The sequence below is a fragment of the Musca autumnalis genome, unplaced genomic scaffold (assembly GCF_047663935.1).
Source record: "Musca autumnalis isolate F117 unplaced genomic scaffold, ASM4766393v1 scaffold_5, whole genome shotgun sequence".
NCBI classification, from domain to species: Eukaryota; Metazoa; Arthropoda; class Insecta; order Diptera; family Muscidae; genus Musca; species Musca autumnalis.
Genome location: NW_027412088.1, coordinates 66704119 through 66728495, shown reverse-complemented (window position 1 = coordinate 66728495; position 24377 = coordinate 66704119). Strand labels below are relative to the sequence as shown.

Here is a 24377-nt window from a genome sequence, read left to right as displayed (position 1 = left end):
ATTCAAATTACAAATGGAATTCTCGAATTACAAATAAAATATTACGAACTAAAACTAAAATGTTTCGAACTACATCTGAAAAAGGTGCCTAGACCACCACAAGCAATGCAACATTGGTGCAGGAAAGAATGATGATGGAATGGTTGTAACTTTCAACGGTGTGACAGTGACAGATCCGTACAAGAGTGCGTGTTACTTGAACCTCCAGCTCGATGTCATTCGTAGCGCCGAATCATCAAAAGTTTTGGGTCCACATGGAATCTCAAGGGTAATGTTTTGAGCAACTGGATGTACCCGGAGTGGAATATCATCTTCTCAATTTTTCGTTAGCCACCCACATTTTACCAAAAACCTAGAAATTTGGCAAGGTAGTCCCGCCACTGAAGCCAGGCAAGCAAGAATAAAAGTTCTTTAGGTACTACTCCTCACATGATGAAAAACAGTTGAGCAACTGGGAGCTCAACATCATCATCATTTATTCCGGAAAACCTACCAGAATCACGAACTAATGGCTGCAACCGGGTGCCACCATATGACACCAGTGAATCATATTCATGTGGAAGTGAGTACGTCATATGGAGGATTGAATACCCCCCATACCTTTGCTATCGCAAACGATTCGTTTTCGAATGTTTTTCGATAGTTTTGCGGATATTTTGTTCGAAAGCGACACACGAGAACGAATTGAAAACGATTCATTCGTCGCTCAGTTTGTGGCAGGAAAACCTTCGAATTCGAATATCGTTAATAATATTATTAGCGAATGAAAGATGATAGTTTTCACGATAGTGGCGAAAAACATTTTTTGTGGAGTTTCTTGATGTTTCTGTTATGTACCTTTTCCGTTTTTATTTCTTTGTTATGTTTGCAACTCGATATGTAACTGTTGATAAACATTGTTGTCTTGTGTTTGGCAACCTACCCATATGTTGTCTTTATCAACACTTATTGCCTATATTATACGTATCATTTATATCGAAATTATTTGAAAAAAGCAAATGGGAATTTTTTACAAACAACATAAAAATTTTTTTTGGAAGTAAAAAATGTTTCTCGAAACAATTTTTCTTGTGAAGAAAAAACATTCACCAAATGTTCGAAAATGATATCGTTTTCGGACTTTTGACGAAGAAAAGAACAACGTGCTTGTGTACACCCGAAAAACATTTGCCAATTCTTCGAATGTGATATCGTTTTCGAAAGTTGTGCCGAACATTCGAATAATATCCGCAATTGGTATGAGGGGTAGCTTTAAAGCGGCCCATACACTATCAAATTTTGATGTCAACATTTGTAGTAGTATGTGTGCATTTTTCAAAATATGAGAATGTGTGTGTGTATTTTATGGATTGAGGAAAATCAAAATAGTTTTGATTTTCAAAATGAAAGCCAGTCAATCCGATGAATAGGGTTTATTTTCAAAATTGTCAAAAAGAAATTTTGAAAAAAGAAAAGATTGTGTTTGGAAAGAAATAAAAAAAATTAAGTTCATTCGTTTTTTAGAGTACAATTTGAAGATTTCGGTTGCAGATTGAAGGCTGATTGAATGCTTTGCTACACACTTATCAAGCACACACGTACAGAAGGAGTTCATCGGATGGACAAGCCAATTTGATAGTCTATGGCCCGCTTAACACTTATACAGTTGGACAGACAGTAAAACGACGTGCTGGCGTACGTCAATGTAAACGCGTGTGATTTTAGCTCAATTAATATCAGGACGATGCTGCCATTGTTTCCATACAACTGCAGCCACTGTGCTTTGGCGACACTAATAAATAGTATTCAATGCAGCTTTATCCTGACCATTTACATTACGTCTGCTTATGAAATAGGCCAAATATATCAAATAGAAGCATAATATGCGAACAAAAGTTTATGTCAATTTTGATTGGAATCACGAAACTAATACAACAATGTTTATTAGCATTTACTGATATAAAACCGTCTGTTAAAATATGAAATGTGAATTTCCAGGGCATACATTTACATTTTATGCGAAAGAATTAGTTTAAGTTATGCTACATCAAATAAATTTAAATCTCGTCCATAATAAATCTCGCGTCTGCAGTTCGGATATTGTTGTCCATGTTTTCCTGAAGATTTTAGAATGTTTTGACTATTAGTCTTTGTCACGATTAGAAATGTGTCTCATAAATATTGGTTTTAGGCCTGACATACGTCAGGACCAAATTTGTTTCACACAATTTCGAGTCGATCTAGTCCGTATGTGTGTCAAGATAACTCTTAAAGGGTGTAACCGCTTGGTCCAAACTTTGTATATCGTAATTACAAACTTAAGGCCTCGATACATAAGAAGCATGTCATTCTTGATTAAGTCATATCTGGTAAATGACTCGTGGTCATTAGTCATTTACCAGATATGACTTAATCAAGAATGACATGCTTCTTATGTATCGAGGCCTTAAGTTTGTAATTACGATATACAAATTTAAATGTGATTCTGAAATCTTTTTATTATGTCGAACTTGGTCTTTAGTCTTTTATCAGATAAGACTTCAGCCAAAATGACATACTTTTTATGTGTAGAGACCTTTACAAAAAGTTCGGGTGCCTTCCTCACAAACGTTCAAACATACTTCCACAAATTATGGAAAAACTAATTGGCTTAGATTCCAAGAGTTCAAAAATCACCGCTTCATGAAACCGTCCAACCCTGCTGATGTTCGGATAACAGAAATAACATTCCGGGACATCATCACTACTGCAGCCGCTCTGTATGCATATGTATGTATATCTGCTGATCGAATACCAGAAGTGAGACCAAATTTCCAAGCAGAGGCTATGGGACTAGAAAATGATCGTGATGACCTTCGTCGAGGCAATCCCAGTGACTTCAGAGTCTGGTAATCTATATATATAAAAGAGCAGTGAGGTGAGGTATTCACTGACTGACTGATTCATCAGCGCCCAGACGAAACCGCTGAAGCTAGAAAGTTGAAATTTTGGGTGTAGGTTGCTGTTGGTGTGTAGGGGTGAGATAAGGCTGGGTTTTTGGAAATTCGACCTAGAAGTGTACGAAAAGTACTAAAAGGTACTAAATATGGTACTCTTTGTATTAGGCAAACGGTAAGAGCTAGAATTCTTAAATTTGGAATGAGGGTCACTGATGGAGAGTTAGAAAGATGTACCAAAGGGTTATTGGAAATTCGAACTATAAGTGTACGAAAAGTACTAAAATTTAAAAAATTTAGTACCAATTGTATATTTTGAGCGGATATAGCTAGAACCATGGAAGTTGGTATGGAAATCAAGGTTGGGAAGTGGCGTTGATGTAATTAAATGGTTTTGGAAAATCGTACTAATGTGTACGAAAAGTACTAAATGGTTACTGATGGAAAGTAACAAAGAAACGTTTTTGGAAATTCGAACTATATGTGCACGAAAAGTACTAAATGGTACCAAATTTAGTACAATTTGGATTTGGGTGAACGGATAGAGCTGGAATCCTGAAATTTTGAATGAGGACCACTGATGAAGAGTAACAATGAAAGGTTTTTGGAAATTCGAACTATAAGGGTACGAAAAGTACGAAATGGTACTAAATTTAGTACAGTTTGAAATTGGGTGAACGGATTGAGTTGGAATCCTAAAATTTGGAATGAGGGTCACAAATGGAAAGTAACAAAGAAAAGTTTTTGGAAATTCTAACTATAAGTACACGAAACGGATTTGGGTGAACGGATAGAGGTGGAATCCTGAAATTTGGAATTAAGATTACTGTTGGAATCTAGAATTGAGATATGGAGGTGGCTTTGGAAAATCGTACTAATGTGCACGAAGCAGTGCTAAATGGTACTAAATTCGATACAATTTGTATTTGCGTGAAAAGATTACTGTTGGAGTGTAGGATTGAGTTAGTTTTGGAAATGCGTACTTATGGAAAAGTGCTAAATTGAACTACATTGCAGATATATGAAAGTAGTTATTGGAAAGTCGTGTTCGAAAAGTGCTAAATGGTACAAAATTTAGTACATTTTGGTATTTGCTATATGGTACAGAATTTTCTTCAATTTGTGATCTTGTAAAGGGGTAGAACTGGAATTTTGAAATTCGGTATTAGATTAGAAATTGGTGTTTAGAGAGGAGGTTGAAAGGAGGTTTTGAAAATGCTTACTTATTTATACAAAAAGTACTAAATAGTATTATAATTGGTTTCAGAGGAACAGATAAAGCTGGAAAAGTGAATTGCGGTTGGTATTTATGTTGAATATTAGAAGTAATTTTTGAAACGTTTGCCTACATATCGACACCTCCAAATAATAGTATGCTAAGTCTAAAAAGTGAGTTTTGCAGGAGAAGCTCTCAAAGTTTGGACATTTTTTTGAACTTCATTACTGTGCTAAGTCAATATTTGTTTATAACTTCTGTTCGGATTGACCGATCATTACCAACATTTGACAGAATTTAAGTTAAAGGACGATGGACACCTCCAAATAATAGTTTGCTAATTCTGAAAAGCGAATTTTGCAGGACAAGCTCTTAAAGTTTGGAAATTTCTTTGACCTTCAGTACTATGCTAAGGAAATATTTGTTTATAACTTCTGTTCGGATTGTCCGATCATTACCAAAATTTGACAGAATTTAAGTAAAAGGTCGTTAAATATAAAATTGTAAAGAACTTGAAAACATGCTAAGTCGACTTAGCATACTATTGTTTGGGGGCGTCGATATGTGTACGAAAAGTTTGGTAACATGTTGGTACCAAAACCATTTTTGTATTGTGTAAACGGCTAAAGTGAAAAATACATACATAATATAGGGGAACGAAAAGTACTAAATGGTACTAAATTTGGGTTGGGTGTAGGAACAAAGCTTGGATTATATAATTTGGACAAAAAACTACGAAATGGAAAAATATTTGTTAAGAAGATCATTCTGATATTTGAGATAAAGTTCGGAGTTTGAAAAATTGTACTGAATATTGTTCTATTGATTTTATGCTAACGCGAAGGTGTTTCTAAATAATGTACTGGAAGTATGTAGTTAAACGTGAAGTATCTTTTCAATTTTTTTTTTTTTGCTTTTTTTAAGTTAATTTGAAAACGTGGTTTAATGCGATAATTTTGTTAACTGATAATAAAAAGGCTTAAATTGAAATGCATCAAAAAATGTACCGTTATATATGGTTAACATACCATTGCACATTAAGTAAAATTTTTTGTAAAATAGTTTTTTTCTAACCTTTCTTGCCACAAATTCCGAATTTCGGCCGGAAAATGTGCATAAAATCTTCAAAATACCCTAAGTCTTCAAAAGATCTCTTCTAATAAAAGTGGATTGAAGTAGATATTTTTATACCCTCCACCATAGGATGGGGGTATATTAAGTTTGTCACTACGTTTGTAACTACTCGAAATAATCATTGTAGACCCCACAAAGTATATATATTCTTGATCAGCGTGCAATTCTACATCGATATAGCCATGTCCGTCCGTCTGTCTGTCTGTCCGTCTGTGGAAATCACACTAGCGTCCGAACGGATTGACGTAGGTTGATGAAATTTAGGGAAAATATGTTATATTTACGTAGGACTTTTGGTATTGAAAGCGGGCTATGTAGGTCCACGCTTTCGTATAGCCCCCATACAAAATGACGCGTGACGCGTCGTCGTTTTAAGGAATTTTTAAGATATTTGGCCCATTTTACCACCGAATTGGTTGTAATTTGGTACTTTGTGTCTCCAGAGGCCAAAAAATATTCCTACCAAAGTTGGGTTATATAGGTCCACGTTTTGGTATAGCCCCCATATAAGGCCCCATATAAAGTACGCGTCATTTTAATATATTTTGAATGTATTAGACCCATTTGACCACAGAATTGGTTGTAATTTGGTATTTTGTGTCTTCAGAGGCCAAAAAATATTCCTACCAAAGTTGGGTTATATAGGTCCACGTTTTGGTATAGCCCCCATATAAGGCCCCATATAAAGTACGCGTCATTTTAATATATTTTGAATGTATTAGACCCATTTGACCAAAGAATCGGTTGTAACTTTGTATTTTGTGTCTTCAGAGGGCAGAAAACATTCCTACCAAAGTTGGGTTATATAGGTCCACGTTTTGGTATAGTCCCCACATAAGACCCCTTATAAAGTACGCGTCATTTTAATATATTTTGAATGTATTAGACCCATTTGACCAAAGAATCGGTTGTAACTTTGTATTTTGTGTTTCCAGAGGCTAAGAAACATTTCTACCATAAAATGTTTATATAGGTCCACGTGTTGATATAGCCCCCATAATACAATATCTCCCGATTTTCGATATTTTGAACGTTTTAGCCTCATTATCACACCGAGATGGCCGAAATTTGGTATTTAGTCTTCCTTAGGCTTATAAAACTTTCCTCCTGAAATTTGTAGGTATAAGTTTACGCCATCATATAGCCCCCATAGAACGGTACCTTCCGAATTTCGGTATTTTGAAGGTTGTGGCCACATTAATCCACCGAAATGGCTGAAATTTGTGGTGGAGGGTATAAAAAGTTCGGCCCGACCGAACTTAACGCTTTTCTTACTTGTTTAAATGAAACTTTTGTATCCTCTTAGTATACAAGGTCCAAATTTAAAGAAAATTTGGCAATATAGATTTGTTCTATTTTTAAAATACACTAAGTCGAGGGGTACCGTTATATGGTGATATACGAATTCTTGTGGCCATATTGAATTCCGAAAATTAGGTTCGTAGAATTTTCGGTATTCGTAGAATTTTTGGGTTCTTGGCGAAACCGCTGAAGCTAGAAGCTTGAATTGAGATAAAGATTATTATTTGGAAACTCGTACTGGGAGGGAATGCTGTGTTAGTGAAGGGGTAAAACCAGAAGTCAAGTCTGAAATTAGTAATATGAGTAGCTGTTGGTGTATATCTGTGATATGAGGTCGTAGTTTTGGTAATTCGAAATAAAAAATATAGTAGGGGTGCGATACGGCAGATATTTTTTTTTTTTTGGGAAATTCTAACTACAGTAAATAGTATTAAAAGGAATTAAATCAATTAAATGTTGATATTAAAAATAGGTTTTAGTACAACAGAATCGCCAGTGTTCACCTCTTCCATATTAAATATTGTTCATATATATTTTTTTCCCTTTCCGCATACGAAGTAGCGGGCATTTGCTAGTTAACATATATTGATCGTTGAGCACAAGCAGAATAAGTGACTAAACCATCTGAAGAGTTACAGCGTTACAGGAACGGTTAAGTCAGTCTCGAACCCTGGGGAGAAGAAAGATACGAGTGTAAAAATGGATTATTGCTTTTCAAAGTATTCTCCAGCATTGTATTTAAACTTTTGAATGCGCTCAAAGACACTTCCAAAACATGCGCGCATATGCGTTTTCAAAACATCAACAGCAACTAACATCGTTGACCACTCATTTTTTCTTAATGTTCGGGAATAAAAAGCAGTCAGAGCTGTACGGCGGATGACCAATCAATTCCACACAGTCGATTGGCTGTTTTGTTTCGGGATCATACGCATAGATCCATGATTCGTCACCTGTGATGATCTTATAAATGCACATATTTTGAAGCACCAAGATCGTATTTTTTCAATATTTATTTGCACAAATCGACACAAGCCTTTTTTGGTCGTATGTCAAACAGTACTGGGGACGTTTATGCTAAAAAATGTCTTATTTTTAGTGGAAATATAAAATGGTGTTTGGCCAGAAACTTTTCTAGCATCCCTCATAGGACCTCACGTTGCGCTGGCTGATCCAAAGAGGAGTTATTTTGATAAAAACCTTGGAAGAAGGAGTATTGGACCTCAGCCATGTTTGGCGACATTGCACACACAGTCTGATCCGAAACAGTGCTATATTTTAATCGACAATTTCTTAAGCACCACGGGAGTAGCATTATATATCTTGACAATTTCATTGGGCCCTGATGAGATAATGATGTAACTGTTAATGATATGGGAAATGAGTATCTCACCAAGGCACATTGGATCCACTTGTATGAAGAAAGTGACCAAAAATATTTAGAGTGTAAAAATGAAGCTAAGGCGACGGTTACATCTTTGTGCTGCTGCGAAGAGTGTTTTAAGAAACCACGAGCGTTATATTGTGTCTACTCGAAATAATGGTTTTAGACCCCAAGTATGTTTGTACGATATCCGTTTCAGACAATTTTGAGTAGATCTAGCAATGTCCGTCCGTCTGTCTGTCTGGCAGGCTGGTGCGCACGATAACTCTCGAACGGATCAATCGATTCGGTTCAAATTTTTGGGTATCGAAATATTTTGTCCAGATTCGATTTAAGTTCGAAGATGGGCCATATAGGTCCACTCCTTCAGGTACCTCCCCCACAAATGTTCAAAAATTGTCGCAAAACTTGTGCGCACGATAACTCTCGAAGGGAATAGAAGATTTGGTCCATACTTTGCACATCGTGTAATTTCTACCAAACTTATATGAGGCTCCAATATGGACTCAATCGGTCCACTCCTTCGGGTACCTCCCACACAAAATTTCGAAAAAGTTCAGCTTAGGACCTGGTCTCGAATCGCTTTGATTTTGGTTTACCCAAGTTGTATTCGCTGTCCTCTATACGACGCTGTAAGTTTCATTAGGGGCAAGTCCATACTTCCTGAGAAAAAAGCCTGAAAGTTACAAAAAACCCTATGACACCGTGTGTAGTGGTTGGAGCGCAAGATAACTCTCGAACGGATCTGCCGATTGGGTCCAAAATTTGGCTTTCGTGATATTTTGTCCAAACTTAGTTCAAGTTCAAAGATGCATTATATCGGTCCACTCCTTCCGGTACCTCCCCCACAAAAGTTCGAAAATGTTCGGAAAATTTGTGCGTACGATAACTCTTAAAGGGAGTAACCGATTTGGTCCATAGTTAGCACATTATGAAATTTATACCAGACCTAGATGAGGTCCCAATATGGACTCAATCGGTAAACTCCTTCGGGTACCTCCCATACAATATTTCGGAAAAGTTCAGTTTAGGACCTGCTCTCAACTCGCCTTGGTTTTTGTTGTAACATCTTGTATTCACTGTCCCCTATACGAAGGTACAAGTTTCCTCAGGGGCAAGTCCATACTTCCTGATAAAAGAGCCTGAAAGTTGAAAAACAAACCCTATGATACCATGTTTATAGGTGGAAGCGCAAGATAATTCTCGAACGGAAATGCCGATTCCGGCCAAAATTTGACCTTCGTAATATTGTTTCCAAACTTAGTTTAAGTTCGTAGATAAGGCATATCGGTCCACTCCTTCAGGTACCTACCCACAAAAGTTCAAAAATATTCGGAAAAATTGTGCGCACGATAAATCTTGATGGGAGTGACCGATTTGGTGCATACTTTACACATTCTCATAATATCTACCAGATATAGATCAGGTTGGAATATGAACTATATTTGTCCTCTCCACCCCGTACCTCCCACACAAAATTTTAGATAAGTTCACTTTAAGACCTGCTATTGAATCACTTTGATTTTTGTTGAAGCAACTTGCATTCGCTGCCTCAATTACGATGGTCAAAGTTGTTTCAGGGGCAAGTCCATACTTCTTGAGAAAACAGCCCGAATGGTGTAAAAACTCCCTATGGCACCCCCATGGTCTATGTCGGTCCATTCCTTTAAGTACCTTTTCCACAAAAATTTTGAACTTTAATCCTAATCAACATTTTTGTCGGTTCATACGACCAAAATTTTGAAACCCCCTAAATACATAAGTTTTTTGTGAAAAAAGTGTTTTAATTTGCAAAAAAATGTGGGAATACCCATAAATTAACAGCCTTTACAAGATGGGAATTCTATAGACCAGGAGGAAGTACTCATAGTTACATTTTTATTGTAGTAAATTTTTATTATTTATCAATCTCATTTAAATAAGTCCATTCATATTCAATATTACTTACTTGTGTGGATTCGAATACATATCGAATCCACTGTTTAATCTTAACGTTCGTTTGTATGTGCAATTAATTATGTGTTATGGGAATACTTTGTTGAACAAAAGACGAATAAGTTTTCCCACAAGGAGATGAATATTTCCACTTAATCGCGAAAACTTTCAAAACACCCGCACACCCGCTCACGCACAACTATTCAAACATATGTACATTTCACTTCACCTCACATTTCTGTGTAGGAGTGTCACTTTGAATAGTAAAAGCTTAACGGCAATTTAAATGTCTCACCAAAACTAGATTAGAAATTCCAAACAGCATTGGATGAGAGAGCGACAAGTAAAAGAATGACAGGAACAACAAAACAAAAAAAGCATACATTGTAAACAACTACAAGAAAGACAACTACAATTACAACCAAAACACACATTGCCAAAAAAATCAATTAAGTTACTTTTGTTCGGCAGCCTAATATCCGCCACGCTTATTCACAACATTTTGTTTACATTGGTGTCTGGGCAAAAAAAAGTGACTTTTATTGCTAACTTAATTACGAAATTAATTTAAATTTACACCTTTAACGACAATCCAAAGATAAAAGTAAACGAAAAACTTTTTTTGCAAAGAAACATGACCATCGGTGGAATCCTAACAGGTTTTGATGTCAACTTAGCGAAATTAATTTCAATTAGTTCAAACGAAGAAATACTTTCGCCACAAAGTTTTGGCCATTTTAATGGATATTTTATTTTCACCAAAACAATCTAATCAAATTGGCAGGCAAACCAATAAAAAAAGTTCATTATTCTTGGTGTCAAAGCAGAGGAAATCGCATTCTATAGTAGTTGTAATTTAGACGAACCGACGGATGTGGAAAATCAATAGTTAGAGCTCATGAAAGGGTAGGGTGGTGGATGAAAGTTAACAAGTAAGTAAAAGGTTAAACATATTTTCCCGTATTGGATATGCAACGTAAAAGATTGGTGTTCATTTTAAGTTTGCCTTTGAATCAAATGTTTCAGTTCCGAAGTTTTCAATTGACAAAATTCGTTTGTCTAATTACCCAACAATTATGTTTAACTTGCCTATTTTAAATAAGCAGACCAGCAGCGATAAAGAAAACAAAAGCTAGAAATCATCCCTTCATATCATATGTCAATTATAATAATGTAAACCTTGAAAGGTACACCTGTCTTTTTTGTTCTGCTTTCACTAATCCACCAAAATCCTGAAGTTAAAAAATCAATTATTGACAGTGTCAAAAACAATGGCTAAAAATCAATTAAAAGTATTCCGAAACTTTTCGACCAAACGACATTAGCATAATAATTAACTTCAGTTAATGAAAATATATGCAAAAATCTTAAGTTAAGATAATCAAAAGTTTGAAAATAAAAAAAAATAAAAAAATTTACAAAAGGGAAGCAACAACTAAAATTAGTCATTTATCAGCAATTAGAAAAAAGGATATTACATTCGTTTTCTTCTTGAGTGAGGTCCAGTGACAAATTTTTCATATTTGTTTTTTTTTTATAATTAAAAAAAAAAAATAATTTGTTACACACCCCTTAACAATTGTCTGTGGCAACAGACTTGATTTGATTTTACTAAGGTAGCCCTTGTGGTATAGAAGGTGTCTGTGTAAATTTATCAAAATAAATTTACTAAGATGGATACGTGTCGATTTTTTTTTTTAAATTAAATAGACAATTTTACTATTTCCTTTTTGCTGAAGATAAATAAAAATGAGAAACAGTAGAGAACACATTTGCCAATATTTAAAGGCATGTGTCAATTTTTTTTTGTGGTTTCAGATTACTTTGACCTCAAATATATTTGTTTGTTTTTTAATAGACTACTTGGAAAGGACGTAATAAATGGCAGACAAATGAAAGTGCAGGTTTTAGGCACAAAATTACGACGGTTTCTTGGGAACTGTGGGATTAAAGTTGACAAAAAAGCCAGAAGAAGGGAGTAATTTCTCTCACATCTAAAAATTTAGGCCGATTACACTGGTAATTTTCTGCTAACAATTTGAGCTTAAGATTTTTTGAAAGTACATACCCAAACGACAAAAACCCTAGTTGGGTTTTGTTGTGTCAGATCCAGCTTGGATTGCCAAGAATAAAATATTTGTAGAAACAAGGAGCTCGAAAAACTATATTTATTGCCTCAAATTTTATAAAATGTCGAAAACGTTAATTTTTTCCTAATGTGTTTTTTTAGAAAAATATTTGCTGGAATATAATACACAACTTTTCAAAACACGTCATTGTTGTAAAATGCCTCTATTACGTTGTTTTCAACGACGATTTAAAACATATAACAATAATGTGGTGAGAGAATAAACTGTTGATGTGAACCTACAGTGCTGCTCAAAACATTTGCAACTGGAATGACTAGTTCATATTTTATGTAGTTCTGAGGTAGTTTGTGGATTTGAAATGCCAATATTTTTGTAGATTGATTGTTTATTGAATCCTTTCTAAAGATTTAAAAATTAATTTGCAAAAATTTTACTTATTTTAGGAAAAATATACAAAACAAAGCTCGAACTCACTTTTGGTTCTGCTCAAAACATTTGCAACTGAGAAAATTTTATTCAAAATCTGAAGAAATTATTTTTGTTTTGATAATTTATTGTGAATTAAACATTTTATTTATTATCTGGAGACATCGTAAAGGAAACCAGTTAACTAAATAAATTAATATATCCTTTGGAATCCTGTGCTCTAAGGATAATTGTTAAATACCAAGGTTTTATTCGATATTTAATAGTCTAGAGTCCAGATTAGAGTCCCGGAACCTCCTATATGAATTTAGATTATTATAGATGATTGCGTCCGATAAGAACTTAAGCATATTTTCAAAAAATTACTAGTTTTACGTGGTTATATATAGGTTTAGAAGCGGTATTATGCCAAAACATTCTGTTATACGACAATTCTGGAGTGTACACGGTGAGATTTTGACATGCTACCTGTCCTGTTAGTTCTTGGATCTGATAAATATCTCGTCCTCATATATCCTGTACCATTTCTGTCCATAAAAATATCTCCAGGACAATATAAAACACCTTCTACATTTTGGGTCAACTTTTTCGTATAAGGGGACTAATTGTATTATCTTTCGTTCTGGTGATCAATCAAATTTTTTCAAGTCATATAACTTAAATATTGATTTATATCGATGAGAAGTACTCGGTTTCACTACTCCAAGAATATAACCACACATTTTTTGAATAATTTCTATGAAAAATTCAATTTTTCCTGGAAATTACTGTTTTCCCAAAATTTGCCTATTTTGGTATACCGGTGTCTTTGGTATGTATCGGAGGAGTTTGTATAGATTTATCGGTGTCAAGTCTTTTTTTTAACATCTGTTGATGACCTCTGAGAGATCTGCTTAATAATTCGTATAATTTTTTGATCATCCCCTGCAGTCGATGTTGTTGTCCTTGCATCTCCTTCCCATCTTATGGTGATTTTAGTTCTTTTTACGCGGTATCCAGCTCTGTTTTAGATATTGTGATGTTTCTATATTTATTTTTGGACCTCGTTGGATCCACAATTTTCAAAAAATACCGTTTTAGCAAAGCGTTGATAAAAATTTCTGGTCATAATTAAAGTTTTTCTTAAAAAATTGGACATGTCTTGTTTTCGGCATACTTGTCTATCAAAAGTAAACATATGTGGGATAAAATGTACTCCTCATGGAAGCTTCTTGGCCCCTTTTTCTGATTAAATTCAATTTGATGCCAATCAATACAAAAACTCGTCAAAAATGAACTAATAGATATTCGTAACACGGAGTTGCAAATGTTTCGAGCAGGCTAAAATATGTGTTCCTCCGATATTTCACACATTTTTTTAAACATAAGTGTTCATAACTGAATAATGCTTTTTAAATCTTGAAAATATGGTCAATTAAAAATCAAATAACAAAAACAAACATATTTCAAAACTCAAAATGTCCCTAAAAATAGACTGACTGTGATATAGGCATCTGAGTTGCAAATGTTTTGAGCAGCACTGTATGTTTGAAATACGTGTTGTGAAAGATATGATGCAAAATACCGCTGAAACAACATGAAGTAAGCATTTTAGAGTTTCAGAATGTTCCGAAGAATTGCTGAGAACTTTATTTGGAAAATTTTTGCAAAGGGTTACTTGGTTCAACTCCCAACAGTTTAGCTGATACTGACCAGAATTTCAGAAATTATGTAAAAGTTTCTATATTTTATCGATTTTGATGCCATAGATGGAGTTTTTCTTATGTGGTCTGTTATAAATATATGTTCTACTAGTTACACCCTCAGCCTTTAGACTAAGGAGGGTATATACACTTTGATACGATGAAAATGTGCCTCATCGAAATAATGGTTTTAGACCCCAAGTATGTTTGGACGAAATGTGTTTCAGACAATTTGGAGTCGATCTAGCCATGTCCGTCCGTCTGTCTGTCTGTCTGTCCTGCTGGCTGGAGCGCACGATAATATTTTATCCAAACTTAGTTTAAGTTCGAAGATGGGTTATATCGGTCCACTCCTTCCGGTACCTCCCCCACATAAGTTCGAAAATGTTCGGAAAAATTGTGCTAACGATAACTCTTAAAGTAAGTAACCGATCTGCTCCATACTTTACACATTGTGAACTTTCTACCAGACATAGATGAGGTTCCAATATGGTCTCAATAGGTCCACTCCTTCGGGTACCCCCCACACAAAATTACGGAAAAGTTCAGTTTAGGGCCATCTCTCGAATAGCTTTGATTTTTGTTTCAGCAACTTGTATTCACTGCCCTTCATACGACGGTACAAGTTTCATCAGGGGCAAGTCCATACTTCCTGAGAAAATAGCATACAAGTTGCAAAAAACCCCTATGACACCGTGTGAGGTGGTTGGAGCGCAAGATAACTCTCGAACGGATCTGCCGATTCGGTCTAAAATATGGCCTTAGTAATATTTTGTCAAAACATAGTTTAAGTTTGAAGATAAGCCATATCGGTCCAATCCTTCAGGTACCTCCCCCACAAGAGTTCAAAATGTTCGGAAAAATTGTTCGTACGGTAACTCTTGAAGGGAGTGGCCGAATTGGTATATACTTTACACATCCTAATATATCTACCAGATATAATTCAGGTTCAAATATGGACTATATTTGTCCACCCCTTCCGGTACCTCCCACACAAAATTGCGGATAAGTTCACTTTAAGACCTGATATCGAATCACTTTGATTTTTGTTGAAGCAACTTGCATTCGCTGCCTCAATTACGATGGTAAAAGTTTTTTTTAGGGGCAAGTCCATACTTCTTGTGCAAACAGCCCGAAGAGTGTAAAAACCCCCTATGGCACCATACGTTGTGGCTGGAGATTCACTTCCATAACGGTCAATGTCGATCCATTCCTTGTAGTATCTCCTCCGCAAAACTTTTGATCTTTAATCCTGATCAACATTTTTGTCGGTTCAAATGCCCAAAATTTTTAAAACCCCCTTAAATACATACGTATTTTTGGGAAAAAATTGTTTCAATATACACAGGCTGAGGGTATATCTCTGTCGGCAAAGCCGACTGATACTTTTTTACTTGTTAAGGCTACAATATTGCCAAAGACAGCAGGCCGAATTCCTATTCGTTTCTTATATAAATGCCCAATAAATGCAAAAAACAGTAGTTTTAGCCCGGTTTAGATGAGGCCATAAAATCCGAACTGGATCTGACAGGACAAAACCTTACTAGGGCTTTTGTAGTCTCAATATGGACTTTCAAAAAATTCATACTAGAAGTTGTTTGCATTTTCAGTGTTGCATAGAGATATTACGATGTCCACAATTTCAGCGAAAAGTTTTGAACTTTTCTGGGAGTGGTACCCAAGGGAGTGGACCGATAAGACCCTTCTTAGTAAAGGGTGTTTTTTTAAGCTAGATATAACTTTAAATTGTAAAAAGTAACACAAAAAATTAAATTTTGATGAAACTTTTTTTTATTTGTTTTAGTATACTCTGACAAATCATCATGAATAGACTCACGCTTGAACAACGCTACGAAATTATCCAAATTTACTTTGAAAATCAGTCGTCGATTCGCGCAACTTATAGACGACTTCGTCATTTGTATGGCGTTCAGCGATGAGGCGCATATTTGGCTTAACGGGTTTGTTAATAAGCAAAATTGCCGCATATGGAGTGAGACCAATCCACAAGAGACCCTACAGACTCCATTACATCCAGAAAAATGCACCGGTGCGGTTTTCACGCTGGTGGCATCATCGGACCTTATTTCTTCAAAAATGAGGCCGGAGCTCGCGTTACGGTCAATGGAGATCGTTACCGCACCATGATCAATGATTTTTTGTTTGAAAATATGGATGACATTGATCCGGAGGAGATGTGGTTTCAACAGGATGGCGCTACGTGCCATACGGCGAACGCAACCATCGACTTATTGAAATCAAAATTTGGCGATAAGTTGATTTCGAGAAGTGGACCTGTCAATTGGCCTCCAAGGTCGTGCGATTTGACACCTCTCGATTATTTCCTGTGGGGCTACGTGAAGTCACTGGTTTATGCTGATAAACCAGCAACAATTGATGCCTTGGAGGCCAGCATTGTTCGTGTTATTCGTGACATACGGCCAGCAGTGCTCGAAAAAGTGGCCAAAAATTTGACGTCCAGAATGCACTTCGTCAAGAACAGCCGCGGTGCCCATATGCCCGAAATCATTTTCAAATGTTAATGTCACGTATTGATCTTTCGAATAAAAAAAATTTTGATTACAATTTAATTTTTTGTGTTATTTTTTACAATTTCAAGTTCTATCGGGCTTAAAAAAACACCCTTTACTTGATTTAACTTTGGGCACAATATTACAATTAGCAAATTTTGGATCGAATCGCTTTATCCATTCGAGAGTTACCGCGCGCTCCATCCACAACACATGCTGCCATAGCGAGCTTTTACAGCTTTCAGGCCATTTTCTCAGGAAGTATGGACTTGCCCCTGAAACAACTTGTACCGTCATAATACAAGTTGTTACAACAAAATTCAAAAGGATTCAAGAGGAGGTCTTAAACTGCACTTTTCTGAAATTTTGTGTGGGAGGTACCCGAAGGAGTGAACCGATATAGTCCAAATAAACTTGGCAATCGTAATATTTTGGCAAAGTTCTATGATGAGCCTTATCGGTCTACTCCTTTCGGTACCTCCCCTACAAAAGTTCAAAACTTTTCGCTAAAATGGTGCACAAAATAACTCTCGAAGGCAGTACCAGATTTGGTCCATACTTTAGACATCGTAATATCTCTCCGAGACATAGATCTGGTTAGAATACGGGCTATATATGTCAACTCCTTCGGATACCTTCCACACTAAATTTAGGAAAAGTGCAGGTTAGGACCTCCTCTCCAATCGTTTTGATTTTTCTTGCAACATGTTGCCCCCAAGGTTCCTATTAGGATGGTTCAAGTTTTTGCAGTGGCAAGTCCATACTTCTTGAGAAAATGACCCGAAAACTGTAAAAAAAACCCTACGGCCAACATATGTAGTGGCTGGTGCGCACCACAACTGCCGAACCGAATATTGCGATGGTCCACACTTTGCATATCGTAATATTTCTTAGAATATTAGATGAAATTCGAAGATAGTGCTTGTAGGTCCATTCCTTCCGGTATCTGGCCCACAAAAGTTCGAAAATATTCGAAATGATAAGCGTAATATCTCATACAGGAAGCTACCGATTTGGTGCAAACTTTGGATCTCGAAATATTTGGTTCAAACTTAGTTTATGTTCAAAAGTGGACCCTATCGGTCCATTCCTTAGGGTACCACATACAAAAGATCAACATTTATGTTTAAGTCCGGGTAAGGGCCTGTTCGAAAATCCTATTGAAATTTTTTGGCTGGTAACCCTATTTACAGCGATATGATGTTTTTCGTGGGCAAGTCCATGTTTCCTGATTAATGGTCCTTTCGAGAGGAATAACTCCCAAAATAAAACACACTTCCAAAATACACTATGTCGGTCCATTCCTTTAGGTACCTCCGCCGCAAAACTTTTGAAATTTTATCCTAATCCATATCTTTGTCCATAAATACAAACGTTTTTTGGAAAAAGGTTGTTTCAATTCACACAGTCTGAGGGCAAAGCCGACTAATACTTTTTTTACTTGTTACTTGCTTACTTTGAATTCGATTTAGTTGTCGGAAATTTACCAACTTACATATCTCTAAGGTTTAGCATTATGCATTTTATGCTTGGTTTACATTCGTCATCGTTTCGTGATTTCGTAGGCGTTTCCCGATTTCGCACAAAATCCAGCAAAATTTACCATGATTTCGCATTCAAAAATGAAATCATTTCAATTCGCGATTTCAGCGAAATCAACATCGAAATCACCGAACTCATGATATACAACCCTGTTTTTGCCAAAGAGAGTACCAAAAGTTGCAACACTTTTTACGTAGCAGATGGTGAGTTGCTGCCGTGGCCGACCCTCAGCCTGTGTGGATTGAACAGTTTTTTTTTCTCACAAAAAAAAACGTATGTATATAGGGGGGTTTTCAAAAATTTGGATGTATGAACTGGCAAAAATATGTATTGGATTAAAGTTCAGAAATTTGTGGGGATATCGATAGATAGGGCTTTTGTACCATACTTGCCTACGAAAAACATAATACCGCAAAAATGTTGAACAATTGTGTTTACGCCACTTCTCGTCGAGAAACTGATCTTGGAGATGCCGGTTCACTTTGTGTTGTCTTACCCCTCTTCCTTGTTGTTGTTACTTTCTCAATTAGAACCACAAAGTTTTCTTATAAAAATGTTTTTTATTTATTTCAATTATTATTAGTTTTCAGGGTGACAGTATGACAGTATAACCAACGATATCACTTTTTATTACTTTTACTTTTTTGATACTTTAAACACTTGCACTTTTTAATTTAATACTGTTGAGTGGAACCAAAAAGAATGTTTCTTGTTTCGTTGTTTTGCCAGAAGAGAGAATAAAAGGTAAAGCTGACGACGGAGCTCACCAGTATTTATAAGTGCCGCCGTCACCTTTATTGATCAGGTTTAGAAATCGTTCGATTACAATCGCAACGTATGCGTCAAACGTCTAACGCACGTCGTCAAATTGTGTGGGTAGTAGACCAAGAAATGAACCGATAGGGTCCACATTTGAACATAAGTTGCTACGTATATGAGATATCGCGCGTACCATTTTAGCGAATATTTTCGATCTTTTCTGGGAGTGGTACCGGAACAGAGAACCACCTTCGAATTCCTTCTAATATTCGAAGAAATATTACGATATCCCAAGTGTGGACGAACGCAGTATTCGGTTCGAGCTCTCCAGCCACTACATACGGTGCCATATGGGATGTTTACACCTTTCGGGATGTTTTCTCAAGAAGTATGGACTTGCCCTTGAAAAAAGTTTTACCGTCGTAATTGAGGCAGCGACTCCAAGTTGCTTCAACAAAAATTAAAGTGACTCGAGAGCAGGTCTTAAAGTGAATTTATCCGAAGGAGTAGACAAATATTGTCCTTATTCGAACCGGATCTATATCTAGTAGATATATTAGGACGTCTAAAGAATGGACCAAATCGGTCACTCCCTTCAAGAGTTTCACCGTGCAACATTTTTAAGGTGACATTGTGCAAACAATTCGAAGTGAGGATTTTTTGAAAGTACAGACCCAAACGACAAGATACCCTAGTTGGGTTTTGTTGTGTCAGATCCAGCTCGGATTTTATGACCCCATATATACATGGTTAAATATTGAGTTCTTAAAGAAATTCGGGGCTATATCTCTGAAACCAATGCGAATATTCTTCTGACCTCTGAAGCAAATTTGTAGAGAAGGACAAGAATAAAATATTTGGAGAAATATTGAACTCGAAAAACTGCATTTATTGCCTCAAATTTCAAAATATATGCAAAAATTTCACAATTTTTATACATTTCGCACCGTATCTCCAAAACCGTTAATTTTTTCTGAATATTTTCTTTTAGCAAAATATTCCCTGGAATGTAATACACAACTCTTCAGAACATGTCACGGTTGTAAAATGCCTCTATGCCATTGTTTTCAGTAAATTTTTAAACGACGATTTAATAAAAATGTCAATAATGTGGTGAAATCCGAAATGCGAGAATAAACTGTTGGTGTGACCTGTGTTTGAAATACGTGTCGTAAAAGATATGATGCAAAATACCGCTGAAACAACATGAAGTAAGCATTTTAGAGTTTTAGAATGTTCTAAAGAATTGTTGAGAACTTTATGTGGAAGATTTTTGCAAAAGGTTACTTGGTTCAACTCCCAATAGTTTAGCCGATACTGACCAGAATTTCAGCAATTATGTAAAATTTTCTATATTTTATAGATTTTGATGCCCTAGATGGAGTTTTTCTTATGTGGTTTTTTCAAAACATAAGATCTTTTAGTTTTGCGCTACAATATTGCTGAAGACAGCAAGTCCAAATTCCTATTCGTTTCTCAGATAAAGGCCTGATAAATGCAAAAAAGTGTAGATTTAGCCCGGTTTAGATGAGGCCATAAAATCCGAACTGGATCTGACAGGACAAAACCCTACTAGAGTTTTTGTAGTCTAAATATGTACTTTCAAAAAATGCATACTAGAAGTTGTTTGCATTTTCAGTGTTGCATAGTGTTATCGTGCGCAAAATTTTTCCGAACATTTTTGAACTTCTGCGGGGGAGGTACCTGAAGGAGTGTTCCGATATGGCATATCTTCGAACTTAAACTAAGTTTGCACAAAATATTACGAAGGCAAAATTTTGGACCGAATCCGCAGATCCGTTCGAGAGCTATATTGCGCTCCAACCACTACACACGGTGTCATAGGGTTTCTTATACCGTCGTATGGGGGGCAGTGAATACAAGTTGTTACAACAAAAATCAAAGCGATTCGAAAGCAGGTCGTAAACTGAACATTCCCGAAATTTTGTGTGGGAGATACCCGAAGGAGTGGACCGATTGAGTCCATATTGGAACCTCCTTTAAGTATGGTAGAAATTTCACGATGTGCAAAGTATGGACCAAATCGGTTACTGCCTTCAAGAGTTATCGTGCGCACAAATTTTCCGAACATTTTCGAACTTTTGTGGGGAAGGTACCTGAAGAACTGGACCGATATAACCCATCTTCGAACGTAAACTAAGTTTGGACAAAATATTACGAAGGCCAAATTTTGGACCGAATCGGTTGATCCGTTCAAGAGTTATCGTGCGCTTTAGCCAGACAGACAGACAGACGGACGGACATGGCTAAATCAACTCCAAATTGTTTGAAACACATTTCGTCCAAACATACTTGGGGTCTAAAACCATGATTTCGATGAGGCACATTTTGCCCGTATGAAATTAAATTGGCTTTGATATACAATGTCCCGGTCCACACTAGAATGATTTCATTGAAAACAATTCATAAAATTACGCGTCCCTAGATCGAGTTCCATAGTAGAGTAATATCATAATCATGATATATCATGATATTGCTGTAGTGGGGAACTCGATCTAAGAACGCCTAATTGCATTCTAGCGTCCTGGACCGGGACAAAGTTTATTTTTTGAAGCATTCCCAAAATCAACGTATCAGCGAATCAGATGTCAGCTGCTACTTTCTACTCGGCCAAATTTGTATAGAAAAAATAAAGAAGAAAATAATGTTATTATTCAGCTCCATGTTTTTTTTTTCTAGCACAAAATATGAAAACTAGTGCAAGTAGTACTATTTTGCAGGTTCTGGAACACAATTTTTATCAATCACAATTTCCAATTATGATGTCTCAAACATAAAAATATTTTGTTATTAAAGCAGTAAAGTTCTTTATTGCCGTATGTTTTTAACGGCAAAATAAATTTATAATAACTTGTTTTGAAAATGCATCTTCGATCAGCTGCGCATATGTCACCTTGATTATTGTGATATGTTTGAAATCAACTAAAAATAAGTAAGAAAGTATCAGTCAGCTGAGCCGACAGAGATATACCCTCAGCCACGTACCCGAAGAAAAAAGTTAACACAATACTTCTGTAGGTTTTTTAGCTGTTGGGAAAATTTTCCAGGATGGAAAGGGCCGCAAAAACCACATGTTGCAACAAAATTCAGAATAATCCAAGACGAGTGCTTTTTTTCCAAACTTTGGGTAGGGTGTACCCATAGGAGTGATCCGATGTAGTACATATTCGGAGCTAATACAAATCTGTACGAAATATTTTTTTTCTTTATTAGTCTATGGATATTTTCCTTACAGACTACATAATTAAATATGTTGTAGTTAATTTTCTGAATTTAAATATATTACAATTTTACTTTTCAATTTACAAAGTTTGAGCTAAATAGATTTCTCTCTTAAAGGGTTATTTTACACATAAGCCAGTTTAGGTGGCGCCGGTAGGATTTTCTGGACTTTTTTGTGTCATTATCTCAGGAAGTATGGACTTTCCCACGAAAAAAATTATAACGTCGTAACAGGGGCCGCAAGTGCAATCTGCTGCGTCACAAATTAATAAGATCAGAGAGGAGTTGTTAAACTATACTTTTTCCAAATTTTGTGTGGGAGGTACTCAAATGAGTGGACCGATATAGTCCATATTAGTCCATATTCTATGCCTGAAAGTAATATTACCAATATCAAAGTTTGGCTCAATTCGGTTATTCCCTCCTAGGGTTATCATGCCCACAATCTTGGCGAAAAGTTTTGAACCTTTGTGGGGGAGGTACCGGAAGGAGTGGACTGATATGGTCTATCTTCGAATTTAAACTAAGTTTGGACAAAATATTGAAAGATCCAAAATTTTAACCAAATATGTTGATCTGTTCGAGAGTTATCGTGCACTCCAACTACGACACATGGTATTATATGGGTTGTTTGCAGTTTTCGTGCTGATTTCTGAGGACATATGGACTTGCTCTTGATAAAAATTATATCGTCGTAATGGGGGTAGTGAATACAAGTGGCTGCAACAAAAATCAAAGCGATTCGAGAGCAGGCCTTAAACTGCACTTAAGCAAAATTTTGTGTGGGAGGTACCCGAAAGAGTGAACCAATAGGGTCCATATTGGAACCTCATCTATGTCTGGTAGAAATGTCACGATGTGCAAAGTATGGACTAATTCGGTTACTCCCTTCATGAGTTATCGTGCGGACAATTTTTCCGAACATTTTTGATATGGCCCATCTTCGAACTTAACTCAAATCTGGACAAAATATTTCGATACCCAAAATTTGAACCGAATCGATTGATCCGTTCGAGAGTTATCGTGCGCACCAGCCAGACAGACAGACAGACGGACGGACATTGCTAGATCGACTCAAAATTGTCTGAAACGAATATCGTACAAACATACTTGGGGTCAAATACCATTATTTCGATGAGGCACATTTTTGGTCGTATCAAAGTGTAAATACCCTCTTTAGCCTAAAGGCTGAGGGTATAATAAGTGTTAACATCTGGGTGTATTTTAGGATTTCTTGAAATCCATTGGATTTTGGAGCGTGAGTGTAAATTTTGTATTACTCCGCTAAGTAAGCGCTTTTGAGTACTGTATGCTGATTCCTAAAATACGTCCTGTTTCCATAATATTACATTATCATTAGCAATTAACACTCATCCTGAGCATTTCGTTAATTTGATTTATGAATTTCTTTTCCTCTGTGATTTTCTGTTGTTACACGAAAAGTCATTCTTGTTATAATGTAAAGAGAAACCAGAACAAAAACATTCACAAAGAACATGACAAACGTGTGCCAGTTTTTATGGAAGTTAATGCTGAATTTTCCAAAAAATTTAACATTTTAAGTCAAATATGAATTGTGTTTATAAACACAAACTTATGACCTCAATTACATGGCTCGATAAACTATTATTCCCTCTAGACATAAGAGTGCCATACAACCTATTGTGGTTAAACTAAAAAAAAGCATCCCATATCAAATATGAACACCATTTCTGTCACACCTTCAATGTTTCACTTCATTAACTTAAAAAACTTTCGGAGTTCAAAGTTATTTATGTTTGGTTAGTTAACATAGACCATTACAATTTGTAAATGTAACACACACACACTTACAAATACACACCTTTTCTTGCTTCCTTGTGGAAGCAACATGTTCATGAATACCTTGCTTAGCAAAGGAATTGCCTTTTAAATACATTATGGAATATATGTATGTGTTACTGTGGCCTGAATTGTTACAGGGTCAATTGACCATAAAGACAATAACACACATCCATTCACACATCTAAACACACAAGTCAAACTTTTAATGTTTGACAACAAGGATTTGTTTTGTCTCTAAAAAACATTGACACCATGCCACACTTGTTGACTTATTGACATGTTGATAAAGGAAACAAATACACATATATTTGTATACGTACTAGGTGTTTATCATTTACTTTGACAACATAAACATATTTGTTGTGACAAATATAACAGTATAAATAACCAGTAG

The 24377-nt window shown here is 35.9% G+C and overlaps 1 protein-coding gene across 2 annotated transcripts in view; it reads right to left on the bottom strand.

Moving 5' to 3' along the window:
* RYa (RYamide) overlaps positions 1–24377 on the bottom strand; it is a 77865-nt gene that overhangs the window by 26528 nt on the left and 26960 nt on the right. Inside the window, exon 1 of one of the 2 annotated variants that reach the window (XM_073988179.1) lies at positions 18654–18892. The exons of the other annotated variant lie outside the window; for it this stretch is intronic. The gene's annotated coding sequence lies outside the window, so the exon portion shown is untranslated. Of the gene's footprint in view, positions 1–18653; positions 18893–24377 lie in introns of those variants that run through there. 2 annotated transcript variants of the gene reach the window in all.